This window comes from Pelophylax lessonae (genome assembly GCF_965119305.1).
Source record: "Pelophylax lessonae genome assembly, chromosome: 4".
NCBI classification, from domain to species: domain Eukaryota; kingdom Metazoa; phylum Chordata; class Amphibia; order Anura; family Ranidae; genus Pelophylax; species Pelophylax lessonae.
The window spans coordinates 198,294,468-198,306,961 of NC_138771.1; the positions used below are offsets into that span (position 1 = coordinate 198,294,468).

Consider the following 12,494-nt stretch of genomic DNA (forward strand, 5'->3'; position numbering starts at 1 on the left):
GAGCTCCCACCCCCGATCATCAGCGGGGAAGCCAGTGCAGATGTCAGGCAGCTCCGATCACCTCCTGACACCCGCAATTTCTCCCCGCTGACAGAGAAGGACGGACGGCTGATGTAAACACAGCCGCCCGTCCTTCTCCCAGCAACGATGACAGAGACCATGCAATCCTGCTATATAGGATTGCATGTCTCTATGATCATTTCAAAAGCCCAACCCCCCCCCCCACAGTTAGAATCACTCCCCTAGGCTTACATTTAACCCCTTAATCACCAATAGTATTAACCCCTTCCTTGCCAATGGTATTATTACAGTAGCAGTGCTTATTTTTAGCACTGATTACTGTAGAAATGTCACTGGTCCCCCCAAAAGTGTCAAAAATATCAGTTAGGAGTCCGATCTGTCCGCCGCAATGCCGCGGTCCCGCAAAAAAACGCAGATCGCTGCCATTACTAGTAAAAAAAAAAAAAAAAAAAACAATAAAAATGACATAAATCTTTCCTGTAGTTAGTGGACGCAATAAATGTTGCGCAAACCAATCAAAATGCGCTTATTGTGATTTTTTTTTTTTTACCAAAAATATGTAGCTGAAAACAAATTGGCCTAAAATGTAAAAAAAAATTTTGATTTTTAAATATTTTTGGGGGAATGTAATATAGCAGAATGTGAAAAATATTGTTTTTTTTTTCTAAATTGTCGCTCTTTTTTTGTTTATAGCGCAAAAAATAAAAATTGCACAGGTGATCAAATACCACCAAAAGAAAGCTCTATTTGTGGGAAAAAAAGGGTGTCAATTTTATTTGGGTACAGAGTCGCACGACCGCGCAATTGTCCGTTAAAGTCACGCAGTGCCGAATAGCAAAATATGGCCTGGTCATTAAGGGGGAAAATCCTCTGGTTTAAAAGTGGTTAAAGGACAAAATAATTTACACCATAGCCTAAATATCACAAAGCAGGAAAGCTTTAACAAACTTTGCAATGCATAGTATTCAGTTATAATATTAGTTCACGGTAATTACCATTAAAGTACAGAATGTGTAATTTCCTTTTTAATGCTAAAAACATAAAATTTCTTTGAAAGTTAAATTGGACCCTGACCAAGAAGTAGAAGAGGGAATTTTATTTCTTTATGTCCAAAGCCAATAAAAGAGTTATGTGTACATAAATTAATGAGTACCTGGATAATCTGATGGTGGCAGTGTTTCTTCTGAAAATAAATAAATTACAAAAACAAAAAATAAGTTTTACGTTTTATTAGAAGAACAAGAAAACCAAATAAATGTAGACCAAAAACTCCTGGCTTTTGAAAAAGAACCGAATTGAGGTTTGCTGAAAATTGTGAATTTCTGGAATATTTGTGTAAATCTTTTGTAAAAAGATCTTGGCCAGATTTTTTCTAGGACTTTCCTAGGGTTAAGGTTGAAGCTCACTTTGTGTTGCCATAACATCTACACTATGTTAACACACAAAACATGTTAAAAATACTTTTTGGGAAAATCAATAAGGATGAGGAAAACCAAGTAATATTTGCCAGTTGTGAAATGTCCAGTTATCATTTTAAATTGGAGAACTCTTTTCCCAGCTAATATAAACAAGCCAAAAGCTAAACAGTTTTTAAACTCAGACAAGCATGGCCTGCCCAATGCTTTATTTTCATCCTTTCCTCTAAACTCTCTCACTGACAAGCCATTTCTGTACTACAGTAAGCTGGGACCATCTCTCCTGATTGCAAGAGCTTAGGAAAGAACTCCTTTCGACTCTATGGCAGCATACCGCACAGATGTGGGCATAGACAAGAGAGAGAGAAGCAGTGAAAAGATGTATACAAATGTGCTTCAGAGTACTAAGACCCCTTGCACATGGGCTGTCCAGTTGCACTGTGTCCCTCCTTACTTTTTAGTCTTCCTGAGAGGGACAGTTGCATCGTCCAACCCTGATGCATACAGCCTGTCAAAGTCTATATCAGGCTTCGGCTGGACAAGGCTGAATTTTGTAATGAGTGGTATTGGTGTTTAGAGCCCTGGGTGTTCAGGGACAAAGATCCCTCTCAGGAATACTAAAATACTAGGAGGGACACACAGCATCCAGAAGGCCTATAAACAGAGCAGGGGAGATAATGTAGAAAAACAAAATAACTTCTAATTTACTTTTATTTGGTTCTACATTATGAATTGCTCAAAAAATGACTATTGCGGGATATTACACAAAGAACGCATGAAATGTCCAGATTTTTTAATTATGATACTGTGTGCAGACTTGGGAAATAGTAAATAGGGTACATTTTACAGTAAAAGTAGAGTTAAATTGCTAGTGCTACTGTTCATAATATATAGGTTGTTTTCGTGTTGGGTTTTTCCTCTCCTCTGTTTTTTTCCCTATATTTTTTCTACTGTTTGTTTTTTTTTTTTTTTGTATATTTTTATTGTGGAAAAAAACAATAATAATAAAAACTCATTCTCTGCACAGATGCCTCCCTTTTCCCTTGATGTAAACATACATTATGTTAAGCTCAATGACAATAGGGAGGTGGCTTGGGGGCGCCATCACAATTTTGCTATGAAGGCCCATGATCTTAAGCTATACCCTGGGTAAATTTATGATAATTGGCTGAATACAGACTGTCAAGCACCGAACTTGCATCCAGTTCTTGACCAGCTGGATCCTGGCTGTGTGTTATCTGTTACACATCAGTTTTAGAGATGTTAGGTGAACTTACCTGAAAAGATTTCCAGGTGTAGAATGCAGATTTTGGTTCCCATAATATTGGATGATGCACACTGATAACTTCCTGAGGTTTCAGTGCTTATATTCTTCAGGAGGGCTGTTCCTTGAACCTCGTCTGAAGGGAACAGATATGCAAAAAAAGAGTGAATGGCAGTTTAGTGGTCAATTACTGCCTGCAAGTGCCTGTAAGTTTTCTATGTAATTCTCCTTTTCTATTGAGGATGACCTTATTGAAATAAAAAAAAATGAATCTTGTCCCAAAATTACCAACTGACTTATGCAACAGTACCCTCAGGTTTGCTTTTGTATCTGCTTTTAGTGTTTAATTTCAGTTAGTGTTTATGCTGACTATCAGTTACAGCAGAAAGGCAGCCCAGTGCAGTCGCAGCTCCTTCCTCCATTTTTAGCGTCTCAGTGCGTCCACCAGTGCCTTTTTCTTGTGCGGTGGCCGAGGGAGAGGTGTCATCCTCACAATCAGAGGAGACAGGGAGTGAGGAAGTAGACCCGGCAGGGAGACCCACGTCTGCGGCGGTTGAATCAGATTCAGAATCTGAACCATTAGTTGAGGCAGGGGTAGAGGGGGCGTTTTTGGCACTTCACCTCTTAAATGCCACCTCCACCCGGGACACAAAGGATTCCAGGACCGCCGACAGTGCATCTATGGATGGCTGGGATCTGGAGGGCCCTGCAGCCCCTGAGAGGGGGTCGGATGGGGAAACGTGTTCCACATCGTGCAGAAAAAAATTGAAAAAAACACTGTTTAGGAACGTCTCACCGCGCTATAGCACCCCCAAGAGGTTAGGCACAAGGCACTGTAGACACCCAGCAGAGAGAGAGAGACCCCCCAGACTCACCACCTGCACCAGAGATGCACCAGGAGGGCCCAGGATGTCTGTACAGCACATGTCTGCAGTGATCTGTGATCATAAGGAAACCTAAGTGCCAGCACTGGCGTATGAGGGGGGGCTTCACCGCCAAAAAAAACACCTCTAGGGACTCCAAAAACATGGCCTCCATTGATTTTCAATGGGAATCCACCGGAAAATGGCCAAACATGGCTGCCGATCTTATTAGCACATGGACTACAAGAAAATGGTGGCCCCGAGTGGCCTGCAGGGCTTCTGGGGGCCCCCGAGGGGATCCCCCAGCCCCTGGACGGGATCGACAGCTGACAGGCGAGTCCCCCCTGACACGATTGATCCGTTCGCCCTGCGACGCACCCCCCACCCACATGATGCCCGACCCCAACCCCCGGGGGTAGCTTCAAACGCCCCATAGCCACAGAAAGTGAGGGGAGGAGGGGGAGAGGGAGGGGGGTAAACAGGGGGTGCATGACCAGACAGAGGGGAACCCGGGAGTCTGACTGTCCTAAGGAGGGGCCTGCATCTACCCCAAAACCCACCAGGGGGAGAGAGGGTTACAATTACTCACTATACCTGGAACAGGCGGGAGCCATCTCCTGACAGAACCCCACTCCACTGAAGTGGGGGGGGCTGTTGACCAATAGTAACGCTGCAACGCGGGCCGGCCTAGTGCCGTATGTGACCTGGTGAGACACAGGGCCAGTCCCTGTCCGGCGGGACTATGTCGCAGCTGACCTAGCGCGGAGCTGGGGTCTGTGCTCGCTCGCTGGCTGGCTGGGGTGACCACTGGATCTATCTATCCAGCCCGTTGCCCAGTCCAGCTTAGTTGATTGTAGATCTCACAGGAAAATATCTGGATAAAAAAACCTAACTAGAAAAAAACTTTTTTGCCAGGACCAGAGATCCCAGCAAAGAATAAGGTCCTTACTCCTGAATAGGCAAAAAAAAAACTGACATCCTATAGCAGAGAGAGGGAGTATACCTCTTGGGACTGCCCATAGGCGTAGCCAGAACTTTTTTTCTGCCTAGTGTCCTACTCCTGTAGTCTGCCTAGTTTTTTCTGCCTAGTGTCCTACTGTTAAGAAGAACAGGGACTGCGATCGTCAATGAACGATGGAGAAAACCTTCTGACTTTACAACTCCTTTAATGATGTCACTGGTTTCTAGTGAAATGATAAACTGCACTCACAGAGATGTCACTTATCTCTAAAACAACCTTTCTCAATCAGGTTTCCGTGGAACACTAGGGTTCCTCAAGAGGTTGCTAGGGGTTCCTTGAGGAATTAGCCATGTCTGCCTCTCTAATGAATAACCACTGACACCAATAATCTTTTTAGCTATCTGTAAGAGGGGATTCTTCCCATTAACTGCAAATGTAAGGAACATTCCTCCCATTGAGCATCAAGCTAATGTCCCATGAGTTGTAGATAATTATTTTCAAGGGTTTCCTGAGGCTGGTCTTTAGATATTAGTTTGCTTACCTTGAGTTATAGAGGTCAGATTAGAACCTTCCACCTTCTTCCAATGGTAAGTTGGATTTGGCAATCCCTCTTGTGAGCTGCATGATAGAGTAAGGTCACTTCCAATATCCAGGAAGCCCTGAATATTACAAATGGGAGCAGAGGGAGGCACTGGGAAGAGGCAAAAACACATATTAAACCAGTAAAAAATGTTCCAAAAAACACTATAGTGTTAGTATAATTTCAGTACATAAACATAACAATTTTTCCCTGCACTTCCTCATGGCTCTAGGATGCCATCATTAACCTCCCTGATTATTTCAGAATTTTTGTGCTAAAAGCGGTACATTGTTTTGCATGGAAAGTGGAGTGGAGATATTTCATTATGAGGGAGAATCTGTACACTGACATGACTATGCCAAAGAATGAAGTGGCAAGTAATGTATTGGTTGTCCAATACCACTTCTGCAGGGGTTTCCCCACCACTCCCTGAAGAATTATTAGGCCCATAAATTTCCAAATGTCATCTTTGGCCACTGGTTCCCACTTTCTGCATCTTGCAAACTTCCGGTGGGTAGCCAATCGTTGCGCTTTGTACCGGTTTGTCTCAGTAACTATTTTTTCAATAACCTCATCGGTCAGAAATAATTGGAAGGTATACCAAGGGGTTGTCATGGTCAACGTCAACTTTCATACCAGGTACTCCAGTAAATGGGAATCTTGGGGGTACTGCCTGATCCGTACCCCAGTCAATAGAGCACCAAGTTCGCATATCACTGAGATCATTCGCAGAATCGTCGCTGCTGTCCCTTTTAGAGTCTGATGACAAATTTTCCCACGAATCACTATCGCTCACTTCTTCAAATAATTCTGATTCACCGTTGCTGTTTTCCAGTTCGTCCAAAAGTGCTTTTGAGCTAAAAGAATGCTTTTTGGACGCCATGGACGTTCTCAATTTTCCAGGCATAAAGAATCGCAAAAAGTACAGGCAGGGCACTGGAAAAGCCACTAGGTGAAAACCTGTGGTGAAATGGCATGATACAAAGTTGTAATCCTAACAGATTACACTGTATCATGTCATTTGTTTTTTTTATTTTTTTTTAATCTCCCGCCAGTTCCAACCCCCCTGCGTCGCAGCGCTTGTAGGGAAGGGAACCGGAAGACAGGTGACGCATCGATCGAATCACACAGCAAGGACAGCATGAGGATGGCTGGAGGACGGCGTGGGGATCACAGTGGAAGGTAAGTTTGATTGTGGGGTAATCCCCAGTGTGGCTCGGGGGTTACTGTTTTTGGCACTGTATATTAACCCTGAGCCACTCTCGGGTATACTGCCAGGGAGGTTAACAACTTTTACCATCTGGGATCAGGTAACGCTTTAAGAGTGGATATTTTATTTCCCTACTCCTATTGTTATCCTATCTAGGTGGGGTCCCAGAGCCTTAGGCCGGCTATAGATGGAGTGATTTTTTTCCTGTAATGAGAGAAAATCACTAAATTCAGGGTTGATGGGGGAATCCCCTTCGCTAAGCTATTGTGTTCTCCCCATGAAGGGGGAGGGGAAGCCTCCCAGGCCAGGAGAACACACAGTGATTATTGCTAGTGGCTATAGCCGCTAGCAATAATTGCATGAAAAACTTGACAGGCTGGTTGCACCCAAATTGATTGATCGATTAACTTGGGTACAATAGCCTGCCCACACATGATTCAAATCTTGGCTGGTTCCTGCTGAACCAGCTGAGATTCAAACCGTTTATGGCCGGCTTTAGTTGGTAGAACAGCAGTGGTGCAAGGAGCTGGAACACTACTTTATACAGTATCTGCCTAAGGCCCTAGTTTTTCTAAAACAGGCCCTGCCCCTGTCTGAGATCAGGATTGCTAACTGACCCTCTGCCTGGGATGCTGAAGGAGTGTAAAGGCTTGCATATATCAAATACATGTGTTCGCATTTGTATACTGCACTGCTCAAACAAATGCTATTCATACACAAATGGCTGCATTTAAACTGCTTTGCCTGCAATGCAAATGCATCTTCAGTAGTAATGGACGAACATCGGCCGGGGCTGTTCGCGAACGTCAGCCACAAATTTTCTCAAAAGTCCGCGAACCGTGAGTTCGCGGCGGGCCCCATTGACTTTAATAAGAGGCGAACTTTGAAAACCTTTAGGACATATTTGCAGTCACAAAAGACTTACTAGCTGTGCACAAATAGTCCCAGCACATGGACAATGTCATAACAGAAGTATTGCAATTGGAAAAGCTGCCCTAATTTTTTTTTTTTTCTACAGCAAAAACATTTTTTTTTTTTCATAAATCAGCCAGAACTGACAGCAGCCGGTAAATACATGTCAAATACATATAGGGTCCATTCACACATCTGTAAAATGGGTCTGCATCCATTCAACAATTTGGCGGAACCTTTACAGACCCATTGATTTTCAATTCCAGTCTGAAAAATTAGGCATTCACAGGATAAAGAAGTAAGTGTCAGCAATTTCAGGCCCCTAAAATTAGCCCACATGTGTTTACCTGACAGCTAAGAACATTGTATTCTGTGGCTGAAGGTACATTAGGTATTCACAGGATACAGAAGTAAGTGTCGGCCATGAAAGGCCCCAAAAATTAGCTCACATGCGTTTACCTGACAGCTAAGAACGTAGTATTTGATGGCTGGAGGTACATTAGGCATTCACAGGATACAGAAGTAAGTGTCAGCCAGTATAGGCCCCAAAAATTAGACCATATGGGTTTACCTGACAGCAAAGAACGTAGTATTTGGTGGCTGGAGGTACATTAGGCATTCACAGAAAATTGTCGGCCATGAAAGGCCCCACAAATTTGGCATTCCATTGACATGAAATGCCTTTTATGCCGCTGTATTTAGCGAAGACAAGGACCAGGAATTGTTGTGGGTGGATGGCGATCAGGCGGATATTTGTGGCCTGTCATGAGGAATTTCAATGAAACATGGTCTACTGGTCACATGTATTGAATTCCTCAGAGATCCATGCCTCATTAATTTTTATAAATGCGAGGTAGTCTACACTGTCATGAGCTAGGCGAGTGCGATTATCGGTCACGATCCTGCCTGCTGCGCTGAACGTCCTTTCGGACAGGACACTGGATGGGGGGCAAGCCAACAGTTCCATTGCAAATTGTGCAAGCTCTGGCCAGAGGTCAAGCCTGCCCTCCCAGTAGTCCAGGGATTCATCACTCCTCAGAGCGTCCACATCGGCCAGTATCCCGATGTAGTCTGAAATCTGTCGCTCTAGGCGTTCCCTGATGCTGGATCCGGAGTACAGCTGTCGATGGTTCGGCTGAAAGAAGGATCTCATATCTGAAGTGACCAATACATCTTCAAACCGCCCTCTTCTTGCAGGCGCTGCCGGATTGCTACCCGCAACTGTCTCCCTGTGACTGGAAATTCCTCTGCCAGCGCACGCAAAAGCAGAATGCAGCATTTCCCGGAGCAAGGCCTGGAAGTGCAGCATTCTGACCGCCCTCTGTGATTGTGGTAACATTTCCGCCATTTTTTGTTTGTACCGGGGGTCTAAGTACGTTGCCACCCAGTACTGGTCCTTGGCCTTTATGCTTTTTATACAGGGGTCCCCCTTAAAACACTGGAGCATGTAGGCCCCCATTCGCACTAAACTGGAAGTGGTGTAGTGGCCTGCTTCCAGCTCATCATCCAGGATAATGTCGTCCTCGTTCTCCTCCCCCCCATCCACACATAACACCAGGGATCCCAGAAAGGTTTAAAGCCTGCTCTTCTTGCTCCTCCTCATCCCCCCCGGCACCAACCTCCTCTGACTCCTCTTAAGACTCCTGTTGTTGATTTGTCTCAGATGGAGTAGCACCCACTGGGAATTCATCCAACATTGCGACTTCCTCATCTTCCTGCTCCTGCTCCTCGACGGCTTTATCAATGATACGACGCAATGCACGCTCCAGAAAGAAGGCGTAAGGTATGATGTCACTGATGGCGCCCTAGTCGTGACTGACCAGTTTGGTTATCTCATCGAATGGCCGCAGGAGTCTGCATGCATCTCGCATGAGCAGCCACTGGCGAGGTGAAAAAAACCCAGAACCTGTCCTCCCGCAGAGTTCATACAGGTAGTCTTTAACTGCACATTTCTGCTAAAGCAGCCTATCAAACATATGCAACATTGAGTTCCATCGCGTCGGACAGTAACAAATAAGATGCCTGACGGGCAGGTTGTGTCACCGCTGAATGTCATCAAGCCGAGCTATGGCTGTGTAAGATCTTCTGAAATGGCCCGAGATTTTCCTGGCCTGCCGCAAGACGTCCTGGAAACCAGGGTATTTAGCAACGAATCACTGCACGACCAATTTCAGGACGTGTGCCATGCATGGCACGTGTGTTATTTCGCCCTGTTTCAGCGCGCTCAGGAGATTGGCACCATTGTCGCACACCACTTTACCAACTGTCAAATTGAGCGGTCTGAGCCACTGATCTGTCTGTGAACGCAAAGCTGAAAGGAGTGCAGGACCAGTGTGGCTCTTGGCTTCCAGGCACAACAGACACAGCACAGCATGGCAACGTCTCACCTGGCATGTGGAATAGGTTCTGGAGATCTTGGGCGGTGCAGTGGAAGAGACGGTAGCAGCGGAAAAGGAGGAGTCAGCCGAGGAGGAGAGGGAGGATGGAGGAGGAGGAGAAGAAGAGGCAGGCCTGCATGCAATCCATGGTGGTACAACCAAATCTACACGGGTGCCACAGGTTACATGCTTGACGGCTGTCAGAAGGTTCACCCAGTTGGCAGTAAAAGTGATATACCTTCCCTGCCCGTGTTTGCTAGACCATGTGTCTGTGGTCAGATGTATCTTGGCACTAGCACTATGTGCCAGAGATATATTCACTTGCCGCTGAACATGGCCATAAAGCTCTGGAATGCCCTACTGCGAGAATTATTTCCTGCCTGGGACCTTCCATTGTGGTGTTCCATTGGCCACAAATTTACGAAAGGCCTCCAAGTCCACCAGTTGATATGGCAGTAATTGGTGGGCTATCAGTTCCGACAAGCCAGCAGTCAAACGTTGGGCAATACGGTTATCCGGCTTCATCATTTTTTTCCACTCCAACATTTGGGCCACAGAAGCCTGACATTTTCCAGAACAATGTGACAACGGCATGATGGAAGGCGGAGTGGAGGACAATTGTGAGGAGAGAGGAGAAGGAGAAGAGGCTGGACGGTGAGAGCCTGGAGTGTGGCTTTGTGGGTCGTGACGGTGTTGCTCCCACTGGGCTTGGCGATGAGAGATCAGGTGCCTTCTTACTGTAAGGCGGTTGTCCCTAGGTGAGTGTTGGGCTTACCATGACTTATGGGTTGACTGAAAAGGCTGCAGATGGCAACACTGTTGAAAAAAGTTGAAAGACGAAAACACATTGAAAAAAGCCCACACTGCGGAGCCATGTGCCAGCGTCCTGGTGGCACCAGATGTGACTGTACATGGTTGATGGCTCGCTCTTGATACATTTGCAGTCTGCTTTTACCTCTTCTGCAATGCAAGTTCTGCCTGCCTCTCCTCCCTATCTGCCGGTCCGTCTCTCCCTCTGAACTCCTCTTCCTCTCTTGTGGCCACCCACGAGACGTCCATAGACATGTCATCATCCACGTCACCTTCCCCACGACTAACATTCGAGATCTCAGAGTAGGCAGCAACAGCGGGAACCAACCTCCTTGGGCTGATCTGGGTACTGTCGTCAGGCTGCTGAGTGGTGGCTGTTGCTACCTCCTCTTCCTGATCCGATGCCAAGAATGGCTGCGCATCGCAAATATCTTGTGATGGATCGGAAAATAATTCCAGTGACTCAAGCGGAGGGTATGTGGTGGTGGTGTTTGTGGTGGTGTCTTTGGGGGTGCACACAGCAGAGAGTGAAGAGGGTGCAGATAGAGAGGATGGGTGCGGAAGAGGAAGGCTGAGTGAGCCACTCAACCAAGTCTGGTGCGTCCTTTAACGTAATCAAACGCACCTTCTGAAACTTCACACTTTGGCTCCGGCCTACTGCTCCTGCCCTACCCCTACCACCCCTGCGTAAGTGTCTGCCTCTTCCTCTGCCTGTCATGTTTTTAAATTACCCTGTGACAAAAGTCTCTAGAGAATCGCAGTATATCTGGAAAAAGGTATATAACACCCCGCTTCAATCTGTGGTATTGGGGGGCCACAGGTTTATCACACCAGTTCTACAAATAATTGGCCAGTAACTGTTGTCACTGTGTGTAGCACAGTTAACACAGCAAAAGAGGACACATTTTTGCAGGACTAAAATACAATCTTAGAAAAGTATACTGTTAAATAACACCCCACTTCAATATGTGATATTGGGGGGCCACAGTTTTATCACACAAGTTCTAAAAATAATTGGCCAGTTGTCACTGTGTGTAGCACAGTTAACACAGCAAAAGAGGCCAAATTTTTGCAGCACTAAAATGCACTCTTAGAAAAGTACACAATCTATGCAATATTTTTATGGAATTTTTATTTTTCTTTACAAGTAATGGCAGTGATCAGCAATTTTTAGCAGGACTACATTGCTGCAGACACATTTTGACACTTTTTTTGTGGACCATTAACACAAATACAGTGATCAGTGCTAAAAAAAATGCACTCTCACTGTATTAATGACACTGTCAGGGAAGGGGTTAATATCAGGAGCAATCAAAGGGTTAAGTGTGCTCCTAGGGAGTGCTTTCTAACTGTGTAGGGGTGGCTTAACTGGAGGAAGACAGAGATCTGTGTTTCTGCTTAGCAGAAACACAAGATCACCATCATTTTCTCTGACGGAACGGCGGTCTGCCTTGTCTACATTAATACCTTCTGAATGTGCACATAAATAAATACCTTCTGAAAATGCTGGTTCTGTTTCTTCTTTTTCTGAAAAGAAATGGATTACTCTTTTTTTAAATGACATAAAAGGGTCAATTTAATGAAAAATTCCCAACGCCATTCACAATCTCAATCTGTGTGTTCATTCATTCTGTGAAGATTTGGAAATGACTTATTTTCCTAAGTTTATTTTCACTTCTGATGGAATGTTCTTTTATTATGACAGTAGTAAAAAACTGCATTATAACCACGAGATGGAGCTAAGAAAAATAGGAAATACACATGGCTTTTTTAAAAAGATATACAATGTAACAATTGCAGGTAATGCTAGAAGAAAAGAGCTAATAAATGTTACCAATAGTGCTAATTCCCTTTAGCGTTCTCTGGAATTCTTACATTGTACCTCTTTTCACAAAGACGTATGTTTTTCCTATGCACCTCATATGTATCTAGTGGCCATAATGCAGTGATGTACCAGTGCCCAAAATGAAAGACTGTTCATTCAGAAGAGAAAATACTTAGAGAACATAGGTTTTAGCCACATAGTGTTTAAAAAAAGACAAACTCTATTAAAAGAACAAAAGAGTCTGTATTTATAGAA

At 44.7% G+C, this 12,494-nt stretch overlaps 1 long non-coding RNA gene across 1 annotated transcript; it reads right to left on the bottom strand.

Moving 5' to 3' along the window:
- Positions 1–2,713: 2,713 nt before the first annotated feature.
- LOC309553294 lies at positions 2,714–5,213 on the bottom strand. The gene is made up of 2 exons (XR_014225153.1): positions 5,066–5,213; positions 2,714–2,836 (listed from the first exon to the last, which is right to left on the bottom strand). It is a non-coding gene; the product is annotated as an uncharacterized lncRNA (long non-coding RNA).
- Between the last annotated feature and the right edge of the window lie 7,281 nt (positions 5,214–12,494).